Consider the following 15264-nt stretch of genomic DNA (forward strand, 5'->3'; position numbering starts at 1 on the left):
TCTGGGCTCTGTTTTAAAGTTGGGCCACTCATCTTCAATACTCATCTTCAATATGCTTCCAAGCAGGAGTGTCTGCGGGAATTCTCCACATGCCATCATCCGATCGATGTGAGGAACGCCATGACATGAGCTCTGCTATGGATTTGCACTTGAACATGTGTTTGATGCGAGGAATTATAGGAAATTATGGCAAGACTTTACAAGGTACATCAAAACTCTTCACATCTGTTCTATACCTTGCTTCACCACAAGTGGGACAATGTCGAGCCTCCTTATGCGTCCCATGAAAGAGAATGCAATCATTGACGCATGCATGTATGCGATCATAATTCAATCCTCCAAGAGATGTCACATAGCGCCTCGCTATGTCTCTTGAGGTGGGTAGTCTATTTCCCTTTGGAAGCATGTTTGATAATAGCCTGCATCCAATATCATCAATTAGTCTTAAATCCTAAACCCTAAATCACTAATTCAAATTTACAAGTTAGAATGCTTACTTCAATAATGCGTCAAAACTTGCATTGCTCCATCCATAAACTGTTTGTATATTGAGTAGTTCAAGTGAAGCACGTAAAATAGAGAATGTACACCCTTCAAAAACCGGTGTCGATGAAGCCTTGTAAAGATGCTCTTGTTCCATATCATCGTCGTCCATACCTTTGGGATCATTCCTAAAAAGATACCGCACCATATCATCAAACACTTTCTCTTCCATAACTTCGTGGGGTGCAGGGCTATTGTCATCCCCTTCCCACTCATCTCTGACAATAGATCCCGAAGCTCCAGCATCATCTCGTCGACGCTTTGCGTGCTCTCGCCGCTCGTAGGGCACCATGTTAGGGTGTGGTACTGCATTTTGCTTCAATTAGAGTATATATTACAACTCCATTAATTTAATTTGGATATCATGAGTCATTTGAATACTATCAATTTACATCTACTCTAAACCTGTTTGATTCCATTCTCCATACATGGAGATGTGATTCAAGGTAACTCGACGCGCTCGTACAATGCATCCTTGACATCGATTACACATACACTGGATCCTTTGTCCCAACCACACATTGCGATTACAATGATGCATTGTCTCATCCTCACCAGAACTGCTTGAGAAGGTTGATGACATCCTATGTACAAAAGAGTAAACACAAAATCATAATCCATAAATTTTATTGAAAGTATAAAAATCGCATGTATAAACGCGGCTACATCCTGAAAATCACGTGTATAAATGCGGGTACATTCTAAAAATGGCGTGTATAAACGCGGCTAAATCCTAAATATCGCGTGTGTAAACGCGGCTATATCTTAAAAATCGCGTGTATACATGCGGCTATATCCTAAAAATCGCATATATAAACGCGGCTGGCTTATTGTAAACACGAAAATACACGCGCGATTACACGCAACGACCTGTCCATACCTAAAAATAACTCGCCTTCTCCACTGATAAACATTTTCAAACTAAAGATTTACTCTCCTTCGTCGCCGCCTCTTCCAACAGATCACTAAACCTAAGTGCAAGGAGCAGACAAGGAAGGAGCACACACAGGTGAAGGAAACCAACCAAAAAGAAGACTCACTTTTTCAGAGGTGAGTCAGTTTGTCCTTTGTCCTGTCTCTTTCCTTCCATTTGTTTATGCTATTGTCTCTTTCCTTTATGCGTTTGTCTCCGTCCTTCTCCTTCTCTGGTTGCCATCTGGTGAACGATTGTGATAGTGGGCGACAGTGGGCTTTTTATAAGAACGATTTGTCGGAGGTAGGTCGCTTTCAAAAAAAAATTCGCAGGAACGCGTGTATGTCTGCGTGTATCTTGTCTGCACAGACGTTCACGCGCATATACACGCATTTTTGGACAAGTGTATACACGCGACTGTGTTTCACCCATGCTTGCGATCCAAGTTCTTCAGAGAGATGATCCCATCTGCATATGGCTTGCCTTCACAAAATCATATGTGCTAGCTTGCATTTGTGCTTTGATGCAATCATGTATATACTTTTATTTTTACAGATTCTTTATGGATCCAGGTTCTTCATCCGATCCATTTGCATACAGCACTTGGCTAATGGAGATGCTAAATCATTTTGGGCGCCATCCTGGTCTAGTTGAGCTTACAGAAGAGTACATGTATGCCCATCCCCCTCCTTCCATGCCTGGTATCTATAACCCGCCCCCGAGTATCCAGGTCACTCCACTGCCATCTATGCCTGCAAGTCCGACGAGACGGCATGTAGCTTCTCCTCTTCTCCACGTCCACCGAGGAGACATATCCCGTCCCAGACACACTCACGCACACCCTCCCAGGCACCGTCACGTTAGGACTCACAGCCACCATCACGTACTCCCTCAGAGCCACCGTCACGTTAGGGCTCACAGCCACCATCACGTACTCCCTCAGAGCCACCGTCACGTCAGGGCTCACAGCCACCGTCACGTAGACAATCCCCCAGTCGTGACTCCACCCGCAGCAGTAGGAAGAGTGGGAGTAGAGGATGCAGCGGGTGCTTTAGTGGGGGAGGTAGTAGGGCACGCGGTGAGAGAGGAGATAGAGGGAGAAGAGTTAGAGGAGACAGTGAGGAGGAGGAGATGAGAGAGGTGGAGGGAGTGATCTGCTATGATGTGACGGATAGGGGCGGGATAGTGATGGATGCGAGGGGGAAAGAGGTAATGGAGTACATGCGTGGGGTAGTATCAAACTTGTATAGAAATTATTTTATTAGATTTAAAGATCAAAATAGCCGATTAGTTGGGGAGGTGATAGATGCTGTACATAGTCGGTACCCCAACCCCCCACATGCGACATTCTCGGATGTATGGGGAAGGATGCGAATAAGGGAGATCTTAAGTAATAAAAGATCTCACCTTAAGAAACTCGCGTACGATGATGGGCTAAATGTAGCTGCGGGTGGCTATCCTACCCCGAGAAACCTGCCACCCACTGCGCACAAACGCGAGTGGAAGGAGGCAAAGAAACGAGCAGAGGGTGGCGTGAAGAGCAGGCAGCATGTGGAGGCACGACGAATCCAGATGGAGACCATTGGATCTTCGCATTTCGGATCTGGCGGCGTCGAGTCATGGGAGACAGAGTTCGTAAGTATCTTGCCACTTTATTTGATTGTTTACTTAATTCATTGATTCTATGATTGTTTTAATCTTACAAATTGTGTTTATTATGATACAGACGGGTTATGGGGAGGAAGTCCACAGCCCACGATACTGGGTATGCTCGCCGGCATAGTAGACGTGACACGTGGACCCTCTTTAGAGCTGAGGGACGTATTACGGACGCGTAGTTTGAGATGTCCATGAGACCATACGGTCAACAGGTACTTGAAAACTCTAAACGAATGATTTTGGTTTATTGAATTACATATATATATACTTATATACTATATATTACTTGAACAGGCACAAGCTGCTGGTGCACCTGCTGATGATCCACCTGCCGCCACTGCAGAGGGTGGACGTGAGCACTACTCATCGGCGGACATTCCAACTGATGTGAGCTCATCTGATCATGGAGGGAGCAGCGAGTCATCATCTGGGTCTGAGTAGTACTTAGACTTATAGTATCACATTCCATATTGAGGATGTGGTTGTATATATATTTTTGTAATTGAAGCCATGGGCTACTTCGACATATGGACTCCCTTGTATATATGTGTACACATAAAATTTTGATAGTAATATTGAATCGTGAATTGACAGTATTGCATTCATGTCTGTCTTGAATCGTGTATTGACAATGTATGCATTCATGTCGTTCTTGTCTTAAATCCCCCTCGTGGATGGTGCAATGTACCCAAAAAAACAAATCCAGAGAGTGTTATTGGGTGCTGGAATGCTGGAACAGCACTCAGGTACCAAATAGCACTCTCTGGATTTTTTTTGCTCTCTGTTCGCGTGTATAGACACGTCAACTCTGCAAAAAGTCACGTGTATATACGCGGATATCTAGGAAATACACGTGTATATACGTGGATACTCTTCATTTGATAGTATAAATTATTCAATGTACGAAATTCTAGCTCAATCATAGAGGCAACAACATAACATGCTCAAAAGATGTGGACACTAGAGTTTGTTTATGTTGAGTCTTTTGCTAAGTTTGTTGATAGAAACTTTGTATTCCTTGTTCTTTGCTTCTAGTTTTTAAGCCCATTCTTAGAATTCAATGGTCATGGTATCCTTGGCTTCCATTGCTTCTTGCATTTCTTGTCATGGGAATGAGATTTTTGAAATATTTGATTGTCCAATTTTTGTAAAAAGAAAGCAAGCTTGGGCTAAAATAGCCATGTAGCCTATTTTTGAAGTAATAAAATCTATAAATACTCAAAGGGATGCTTTTGTGGCACACGCTTGGGGAGACAATTGGGACCCAATATGGTGTTTTTCTCTCACGTCTATATTTTTTAGTTGGCATGCTTCGTGAGGTCTCATGGTTTCCCATTTGAGTGGTATCAGAGCCCATCGTACGCTTCGTTAGAAAGATGTGTGTGTGTGTTTGGGCACGGCTTGGGACCAACAGGTCCCATGTGAAGGTGCAGAGAGCATCATAAGCATGAACACCAAGGATCCACCTCACACGAACGTCACATCAGCAAGAGCCACGAGCACATATATTAACAAGAGAGACACCAATTAGGGTAGCGTCAATACACAAAATGGCCCGTTAGGCACATAACCAACCATTAGCAGAGCCGACTGGCATAGTCATCGACGATGAGGCAATAAACATCGGGATAACATGGCACCGAAACTAGGTGCAAGACCGCCAATGGGGACAACAACGGTCGATAGGACGGTGACAAGCGCAAGCGTGTACGTATGTCTCCTAAGAGACAAATGTAATAGGGACGGCGCTTCATCCTATACCTTTTCCATTAAACTTACACGATGCTATATGGGATAATACAATAGTTGCGTGCTAGCGAGAGGTGAGCCATGGTGGAGGAGAAGAGAGGAGAGAGAAGAAAGGGAAGAAGAAGAAGAAGAAGAGGAGAGAGAAGGAAGAGAAGAAGAAGAGAAAGAGGAGAGAGAAGAAAGAGAAGAAGAAGAAGAAGAAGAAGAAGAAGAAGAAGAAGAAGAAGAAGAAGAGGAGAGATAAGAAAGAGATGAAAAAGAAGAGGGGAGAGAAGAAGAAGAAGAAGAAGAAGAAGAAGAAGAAGAGAGATAAGAAAGAGAAGAAAAAGAAGAGGAGAGAGAAGAAAGAGAAGAAGAAGGAGAGGTAGAGAAAGAAAGTAAGAAGAGAAAGAAATTCAAATTATTATTGTTATACTCTCATTGTTCAGACATTGAAATTAATGAATTAAGATGCGCCAATAGATATGCATGGATTCACGACTAGGGTAAATTTTCAATTTATGCACCTAGCTCAAGGCCAATATTATTCTAGGCTATTTAATTATTTTATAAGCAGTTTATGCCGTAATTATGAAAATAATAGTCTTGAGTTTGTGTAGCACGAGGGTAGGCATGTTGTTATGTGTGGTGTAAGCATGATGTTCAGGTTATACCGATATATCACTACCATAAAACCGCGTTCAGTTTCTGACAACTTTCAACTCGACTTACGACGATAAGTCCTCATCTTTACCGAATAATTATATTTTTAGTTATTAACGAATTGTTTTAAATTCTCTATTTCTCTTAACTTTTTCATTTTGTAGCTCAAGGTAAGACATCAAGGTAACTTTTAAATTTTATTTTATGTCATTAAGATTTATTTAATATTTGTTATGTAAGTTTATGTTTTTTGGACTCAATATGATCGACGATGATGAAGAACAAGACTCCAACTCTTAGGGTAATATATTCATTTGAGTATCTCTATAAATTCTATTTAAGACTTTTTGTAAATTTCAAGGAGAGTTATTATGCATCAAAAGTAGAACTTCTTGAAGGAACTGGCCCTTCCATCTTGAACTTTACTTTATAAAATTTTCACTATGTGGTATAGGACATGAGATTAATCCTGTGTGAAGTATTCCAATGCATACTTATCTCTAGATTTGTGTGGGATAATTTCTAGTGGTATGGGGGACACTAGAATTTATTTAGAAGTCCTTGATACAATGTCTCTTTTCCATATCTGTGAAGGATAACTTAACACAATTATGTGTTGAGAGGGTGACCCAAATTGGTTGTGAGTGAATCCGACCAACTGTGACATGTGTGACACATGTAAGAAATGTGTGAGTGTGATTGTGACTGAATCCAATCAATTCTTGATAAGGGTGACCCAGTGTGGTATAAGAATTAAGAGCGAATCTCATTCTTTAGAGGGTGACCCTAGTTGGTTGTGAATGAATCCAACCAACTGTGCCACGTGTGAGACGTTTGATGTGAGTTTGATCAACTCTGTGAATACGTGCGACGCGTATGAAGACATTGTGAGTGGATCCAATGTGGAAGTTTGATTGTGAGTGAATTCGATCAACTCTAAGACATGTGTGACGCGTGTAAAGATTATGGGAGTTTGATTGTGAGTGAATCCAATCAACTCTAAGACATGTGTTATGCGTGTAAAGGTTCAATGAGTTTGATTGTGAGTGAATCCAATCAACTCTAAGACATGTGTTATGCATGTAAAGTGTCACGTAGGCTGTAATGCCTGTGACCGACGGTAGACCGGATGGCCATATCCGGGGTTCAGTGGGAGAGGACGCCCATGCGGAGTCATGGGCGGCCAGGCTAGTGTGGACGGCAGGCCACACACTATATAGCCTGGGGGGGATGAGGGGCAATTCTCATTCTTCCTCTATGGCTGGGTGGTGAGCCAGAGGCCGTCCCCTCTCGTGGTAACACCCGAAGCGGCGTTACGGGTATCGACGGGTACTTACTCTACAAGGGTAGAATATGTGTATCAACTATTGGTGACTTTCGGGCCCAAATTCTTAAAGAAAGTCATGATAGTCCAAGTGCGGGTCATCCCGGGATTCAGAAGACCTATGCACTAGTAAAAAGACAGTTTTATTGGCCTAGTTTGTTTAAGGACGTCCAGACTTATGTGCTGAAATGCAATAAGTGCCAGGTCAATAAACATGAACGTCTTAAGGTTGGAGGACTACTCCATCCGCTGGAGATTCCTCAAGGAAAATGGGAAAGCATTTCCATGGATTTCATTACTGGTTTACCCAAGACGAGTCGAGGGAATGACTCGGTGTGGGTGGTAGTGGACAGGTTAACTAAAATGGCAAAGTTTATTGCCACGAAGAAAACTGTTAAAACGCCAGAGTTGGCAAAACTCTTTATTGAACATCTCTACAAGCTATATGGCTTGCCCGCAGATATAGTGTCGGATAGAGATAGAAAGTTCAACAGCCATTTTTGGAGGGAAGTCTTCAAAAAGCTGGATACTACTCTGAGTATGAGTACGGCAGATCATCCGGAGTCTGATGGTCAAACTGAAAGAGTTAACCAAATTCTAGAGGATATGTTGCGTTCTTATGTTAGTAAGAAGCAATCTAATTGGGAAGAGTACTTGCCCTTACTGGAGTTTGCCTATAACAGCTCCAAACACTCAGCGACTGGATTTACACCATTCATGTTAATGTATGGATTCCAGCCGAGATCTCCGATGGCTGTAGGCCTAGAAAAGGAGAAGATTCAATCTGTCAAGGATTTCCTTGAAGATATGAATGATATGCTCAGAGCCGCACGTGAGAGCATTCGTAGCGCCCAGGATCGCGCTAAAACTTATGCGGATAAAGGACGAAGAAAGGTGACCTTTGCAGAAGGTGACTTTGTATTCCTCAAGGTTCCTGCGCAGTCAGAAACCATGAAAACGGGAAAGTGTAATAAACTTTCTCCAAGATATTGTGGTCCTTTTAAAATCCTTAAGAAGATTGGGGACATAGCATATAAACTTGAGTTACCAGTTCTCAAGTCCATCCTGTCTTCCATGTCAGTAAACTGAAGAAATTAGTTCACGGGTTAGAGAACGCAATTTCTCCAGAGATTTTGGTGGACTTGATAGAGCCACCAAAGATACCACATGAACCTGAAAAGATTCTACAGTATCGTGATAGACAGACCCGACATAAAGTATACCAGGAGGTACTTGTTAAATGGACAGATAGGGATGAGGAGGTAGCTACTTGGGAACGCCGTAGTGAAATTTCCAAAAGGTTTCCCCAGTTTGTTTTCGAGGACGAAAACTCTTCTTAAGGGGGGGGTAATGTCACGTAGGTTGTAATGCCTGTGACCAACGGTAGACCGGATGGCCATATCCGGGGTTTAGTGGGAGAGGACGCCCATGCGGAGTCATGGGCGGCCAGGCTAGTGTGGACGGTAGGCCACACACTATATAGCCTGGGGGATGAGGGGCAATCTTCATTCTTCCTCTATGGCTGGGTGGTGAGCCAGAGGCGGTCCCCTCTCGTGGTAACGCCCGAAGCGGCGTTACGGATATCTAACATAAAGGTTCAATGAGTTTGATTGTGAGTGAATCCAATAAACTCTAAGACACGTGCGACGCGTGTGAGAACATTGGGAGTGCATCCAATTAATTATTATGAGTGAATATAATGTGGGAGTGAATCCAATTAATTATGTAAAGACATTGCGAGTGAATCCAATGTCAAAATGATTAATGTGTTTAATCTCCTGTGTCTGCTCATAGTTACAACTGAGGATGGTTGTCTCCTCAACTAGGAGGACTGTCACGCGAATGAGATTTTTGAAATATTTGACTATCCAACTTTTGTAAAAAGAAAGCTTATAGAGCAAGCTTGGGCTGAAATAGCCATGTAACCTATTTTTGAAGTAATAAAATCTATAAATACTCAAGCGGGGATGCTTTGGCACACCCTTGGGGGGGGATAGTTGTTGGGATCTAATATGGTGTTTTTCTCTCGCGTTTGTATTTTTTTGTTGGCACAATTCCCGAGGTCTCATGGTTTCCCGTTTCATTTCTTGAGGGGGGTGACTATTTGTGCTTCCAAAGTTTTTATTTTATCTTTATCCAATGCTTACACACATTGTCAAACATTTTGTATTTGTCCTTGTTTGCAAGATTTCCTTCTCAGTTTTATTGTTGCATTTATCTATTGGTGCACAATGTTGATGAAAATTGATAAGCATTCAAGAGTTGCTTGAGGTGTGATCACACTAGTTGTGGTAGCAAGCCAAAGGGGTAGAGATGTAATTGTGGTGGACCAAAGTGAAAGTAGGATTGAGATGGTGGTGTGAAGACTGTGTTGACATTTTTTGGATGGAATATGGGGGGATTTGAATGAATTCCAAGGTGAAAGCTAGATTTAAATTAGAAATGATGTGGTGGGTCAAAGTGAAAATCAAATTGAGATGGTGGTGTGAAGGTTGTGTTGACTTTTTCTCAAAGGATGGAATTGGGGGAAGCTAGATGAATTCCAAGGTGAAAATTAGATTTAAATAAAAAATGATGATGAAAGAAGTGGTGAACAAAATGAAAGAATTGCTAATGAGGATAAAGGGAGTGGGACTCAAAACGGAAGAAACTATGGTTGATGTTTTGGTAGAGGTAACGGATTGGGTGATGGCCATAGAGTAAAGACCATTGCTTTGACGCAGCCACTGCTATCACAACTCTCACCGTTGCCATCTTGGCAACTGGGCTGAAAGTTTTCTCATAATCAATCCCATATGTCTGCGCATATCCTTTTGCTACCAATCTAGCCTTGTACCTGTTTATGCTCCCATCACTGTTACGTTTAACTTTGTACACCCACTTGCATCCAATGGCTTTCTTGCCTTCAGGCAATTGCACTAAATCCCAAGTTTCATTTCCATATAGTGCATCCATCTCCTCATCCATGGCTTTCTCCCAATACACATTTCCAACAGCCTCATCAATGCATGTGGGCTCAACAACCTACACAACCTTTGCCATATATGCATAGTGATGTGCCACATAACCATCATAGGTAAATCTCTGCACAGGATTTTTCACTCTCCCAGATCTTCGCAGCTTTTCATTCATGGCTTCCATAGCCTTCTTTACACGAGGTGTTCTCATAGCTGGGATCCCAAGCTCCTCATCAAGGCTCATATCTGAGCCACTAGACTCTCCATCAACATGAGAATGCCCTGCAGAAATGTCAGGCATACCAAGGGGCTCAACCACTTTCTCTTTTCCTTTACGTGATGTACTAATCACATTTGCAGGACTGGTATTATGACGCAGCCTGCCACTCTATGGTCTATCAACAGACCCACTAGATGAGGACTCTCCTGGTCCACTCAAAGACTGTGATTGCTGACCTGCATTCTGTGCAACCACACTTCCACTCACATCAGCCCCAATAGCTTCTTTTTCAGCAGCATACCAGCTGCTCATCTCATCAAAGACAACATCCCTGCTTACCCTCAACTCACGTGTAGCAGGGTTATAACACCTGTATCCCTTTTGCTCAAGGGAGTATCCAATAAACACACATTTTTCAGCTTTTGGATCCAGCTTAGTTCTCAGCTCATCTGGCACATGCACATATGCAATGCATCCAAAGACTTTCAGATGAGACAAATCTGGTTTTCTGCCAGTAAACCTCTCCTCTGGAGTTACATCATGTATGGCTGCAGTTGGAGTCCTGTTCATGATGTATACTGCTGTAGAAACAGCCTCAGCCCAATAGCAATGCGGCATATTTTTCTCTTCCATCAATGCTCGCGCAATTTCAGCAATGTGTCTGTTTTTCCACTCAGTAACTCCATTTTGCTGCGGAGTGTATCTGCATGTAAGCTGTCTCCGAATACCATTCTTCTTCAAAAATTCAGAGAACTCATTGGAGAAGTACTCTCCCCCTCCATCTGACCTTAGGCACTTTACATATTTCCCTGTTTGCTTTTCAACCAAAACTCTGAAGTTCTGAAAGTGAGTGAACACCTCACTCTTCTCCTTCATGAAATATACCCACACTTTCCTCGTGTGGTCATCAATGAAAGTCACATAATACCTGCAGCCTCCCATAGATATGGTCTTCGTAGGACCCTATACATCTGAATGCACAACATCTAGTGCATTTCTGCTCACATATCTGTTACGTGGAAACACATGCTTTGTTTGCTTCCCAAATTGGCATGCTTCACATATTTTCTGCATACCTTCCACTTTAAATTTTGGCAGCCCTGTCACAATTCCTTTTGTTTGCATAGACTTCAATCTCTGCACATTTACATGTCCAATCCTTTTATGCCATATGTCTGTGTCTGCAACAACTCCTGAACCATTTGCAAACATCGCAGCACTCATTTCAGGCATGTCTACATTCAATGTAAACATTCTGCCCACTCTGTTGCTTTTTGCAACCAACCTGCACTTGTCTTTAAAATCTTCAACATAACACCCATCAGGGTTAAACTGAACCTGCAAACCCTGCTCAATCATCTGGCCAACTGAAACCAGATTCTTTGTTATGTTCGGTACATGAAGTACATCTGCAAGGTACTTCACTTTGCCATCCTGCATAGACAATGGCACATCTCCAACGTGGGCAATTGGATGAGCAGTGTCATCCCCTGTTTCCACAAAACCTGGTCTTTCCGGGTTTTTCATCTCCTTGAACCACTCCCCATGACTCGTCATGTGGTTCGAAGCGCCTGAATCCACATACCATACATTATCTTTTTGTGCTGCATCAACATTTTCAGACATGGCATTCACGACATGTTGCATAACAAATAACCTTTCATTATCCTCATTTATTTCTGCTTGAGGAGGATGCATAGTTGTTTTGGTGCACTTTTCCATTTTGCATGTCAGCCTGCTTCTTATAACATTTTCAGACATGGCATTCACGACATGTTGCATAACAAACAACCTTTCATTATCCTCATTTATTTCTGCTTGAGGAGGATGCATAGTTGTTTTGCTGCACTTTTCCATTTTGCATGTCAGCCTGCTTCTTATAACATTTTGCCTGCACATGTCCAGGCTTACCACAATAATAGCATTCACGTGTATCATTATATTGCCTTTGCCAATTTCCACGGCCTCTTTGACTCCCCCTGCCTCTGAATTTGCCTCTTCCACCTGCGTGTTGTTGTTGTTGTTGTTGATTCTGGGACTGTTGTTGTTGTTGCTGCTGCTGGCCATAATTGTGATTACCTGTTCGGCCACCTCCTTGACCGCGTCCACGGCCTCCTCTACCTCATCCTCTTCCTGAACTCGTGTAGAAGGCCTGTTGCTCTGAACTGTTTTTACTTTGCGAAGACTGTTGGTCTTCACCTAAGTTCTTCTCTTCGATAATCAGCATAGACACCAAATCTGTAAAGTTGGGAATGTTTTCTCGAGTCTGAATGGACGTCTTAAACGCCTTGTATTGTGGCCCGAGACCACGTAGACCGACTTCCACCTTGTCATCATCATCTACTGACACACCAATAGATGCAAGGGATTCCACAATACCCTTTATCTTCAACGCATAGTCATTCACAGACATGCTCTTTTTCTCCACAGTATGAAGTTCATTCTTCAACTGTATCTTACGTGCCTTGGTATTTGTTTCATAGAGCTTTACCAAGGTGTCCCACGCCTCCTTGGGGGACTTGGCATCCTGAATGTGCCCAATCATGGTGTCCTGTATACTAATGGATAGCCAATATATAACCTTCTTGGCTCCTTGGTTCCAGTCTTTAAACTCTTTCACATCTGCAGCAGCAGTCGGTATCCGGTATCTTCGGTGCCTCTTCATGCTCACCTTCTATGTAGTCCCAATAGCCTTTTCCCATCAGGAAATTCGTCAACCTGAACCTCCAAGCATGGAAGTTATTCTTATCCAGCTTCTCAGCCACAATCTGTGTTATGCCATCATTAGACATCTTGCCAAACACACAATTTTACTAGAAACTGCACTCTGGTTTTTCTTGCACAAATGCTGTATTTTTTGCAGCAGTACTGTAGTACTCTCAAATGTCACAACCAGTGACTTCAATGTGCATACATGCACCCAATGGCAATTGTAGACCTCTTTGCAGCACCCACAGTGTCTGCACAGTCAATCTGTCTTCCTGTAGTTCTTAAAATAGAGTTCTGCAGAGAATCGATGACTTACCCGCAGTGCTCGAAATCGCTTGCTTTCTGAAAAACGGAGGTCCAGACGCGCCCTAAACGCGTTTTCGGCCCAGAAAATTTCTGTCCGATCCCGCGAAGAAGGCTCCTCAATCAGAGATCGTTGCCAGTGCCTCCCGTAGAGCTCCCGACAAGGGTGTAGTCACCAACACAAATAGGGAAGAGTAGTTGAAGCTCTTACCCTTGCCCTATAACTTTACTCCCGCGAAGAAAGCTCCTCAATCAGAGATCGTTGCCGGTGCCTCCCGTAGAGCTCCCGACAAGGGTGTAGTCACCAACACAAATAGGGAAGAGTAGTTGAAGCTCTTACCCTTATACCGCTTCCTGTGGTTCTCTTGCTTGCAGCTCAGCCCTTAGCACGAACAAAGCTCTGATACCATGAAAAGATGCAGGGGGGAAGAGAGCTTGAGCTCTTGCAAGCACACACACACACTCACAAAACCCTAATAGAGAACACACAAGGTGAGAGGCTGAAAATCTTCGTCTTCTCTACTCAACACTCAACACACCATATACAAGATAAGAGTACACATAATATGAAAGGTACTCAACCAATACATACACGGGTTCTCTATAGTGTGAACCCGACTAAATGAGCTGGCGCTATAACTATGCCAGTCTCTAGAATGGCTGTTACACAGCCTGTCATCCCACTGGCCGCATATCTCCCATGATCTCAACAACCATGCCAGTGGTGTAAGTGTGGAGCCTATCCCCCAGGCGGGTCATCAGTGTCCACCGCTTCACTAGATGAGCTCGATATCTCAACATATACTTCTTGTGAGTGCTATATCATCTTTACATGGTATCAGAGATCTACTTCTTGTGAGTGTTATATTATCTTACATGGTATCAGAGCTCTGGGGCTTGATACATAAATTCTTTGCTAATGATTGTCTACTAATAGTCCCTTAAGAAAAATGGCATCTTTTGTAAGACCCCTCCCACCACATTTATTGCGAATGGAAATCTTAATGAAACTAATTATCATCTTTGTTTGCAAGTTTAAGCTTAAGGCTACTTTTTCCTCCTATAAGCTCTAGTGGTGGTGATTTTTCACCCACACCAACAAGGGAATGCATATGAAGACCTTGTTCCACCTATTATGGACCTTGTCTAAGCTTGGAGACCTGGGATTTCATTAACGTCTTCACAATTTTGTGATCACGTTAACAAAACCTATTGTTAACATATTAAAACTTGTGATCACATTGTATATTCACATGACCTGAGCAATGACCTGCCAGAACCCACTAGTCCCGTAACACCTTCGGGCTTTTGGTTTTCCCGGCAGGCCCGCCGGGAAAACTAATTATCTCGGGCGGGCCCGCCGGGAAAACTAATTATCTCGGCGGGAAAAAGAAAGACACCGGGAAAAAGAAAGACACCGGCGGGATACTATTCTGTATATAAACACTGCCCGACACCCATCGTACAACTTTTGGGGAGATAGTCCTTGTTTTGGGGGCATGATATCTCTCCTCAAAGTACTTGTAGAGCTCTCGAGTTGCTAGAAGTGTCCTCTTGGGAAGAACGTCCTTATCTTAGGGGCTGTCGTCTTTCCTTGTAGGCACTCCTAAGGCTATTGAGCCACTCGTCCTTAGTTCTTTGAACTGGGGGCAGGGTGTGGTTCGTAGCTAATACTTACAGAGATTTAGGGACAAATTTGGAGTCATTCAGCTTTGCATTTGAGCCACGTACGTAATCTACCTCATTCTGCTTTATGAATGGTTTGATGGAGCCAAGAGTCCTGCTTAGGGGCTTGTATTGGTTCTTGATACTTGATATAGTTTAGAGTAGACAAGGGTCTATTGTCCTATACTAGAGTATTGGGCAAGCATAGATCTTTGATTTTCTTTGTGAATGTTAGAGAAGGTCTATTGTCCTATACTAGAGTATTGGGCAAGCATAGATCTTTGATTGTGTAAAGTATCCTTAATTGGGTACAAAAGGCATCCTTCATTGGGGGTGCAATGTGCATGATAGTTTCGAAGTAGTTTTGTAGTAAGACTTTGCAAGATAGTTTGAAGTAGTTTTGTGTTATGTGATGATCTTTTGTATTTGTCAAGATAGTTTCGAAGTACTTTGTCTGCTAATGTATGTTTTGTAATACGTGAGTGATTTGTTGTTTTTTCATTTGTGTATTCATTGTTATATGCTTGGTTGAATAGGTTATTTGTTGAGATGGAGGACAATGTTGGATCCAGTGATACCT

This window comes from Cibotium barometz, chromosome 7 (genome assembly GCF_041138505.1).
Source record: "Cibotium barometz isolate CiBa-2024 chromosome 7, ASM4113850v1, whole genome shotgun sequence".
Taxonomy (NCBI): domain Eukaryota; kingdom Viridiplantae; phylum Streptophyta; class Polypodiopsida; order Cyatheales; family Cibotiaceae; genus Cibotium; species Cibotium barometz.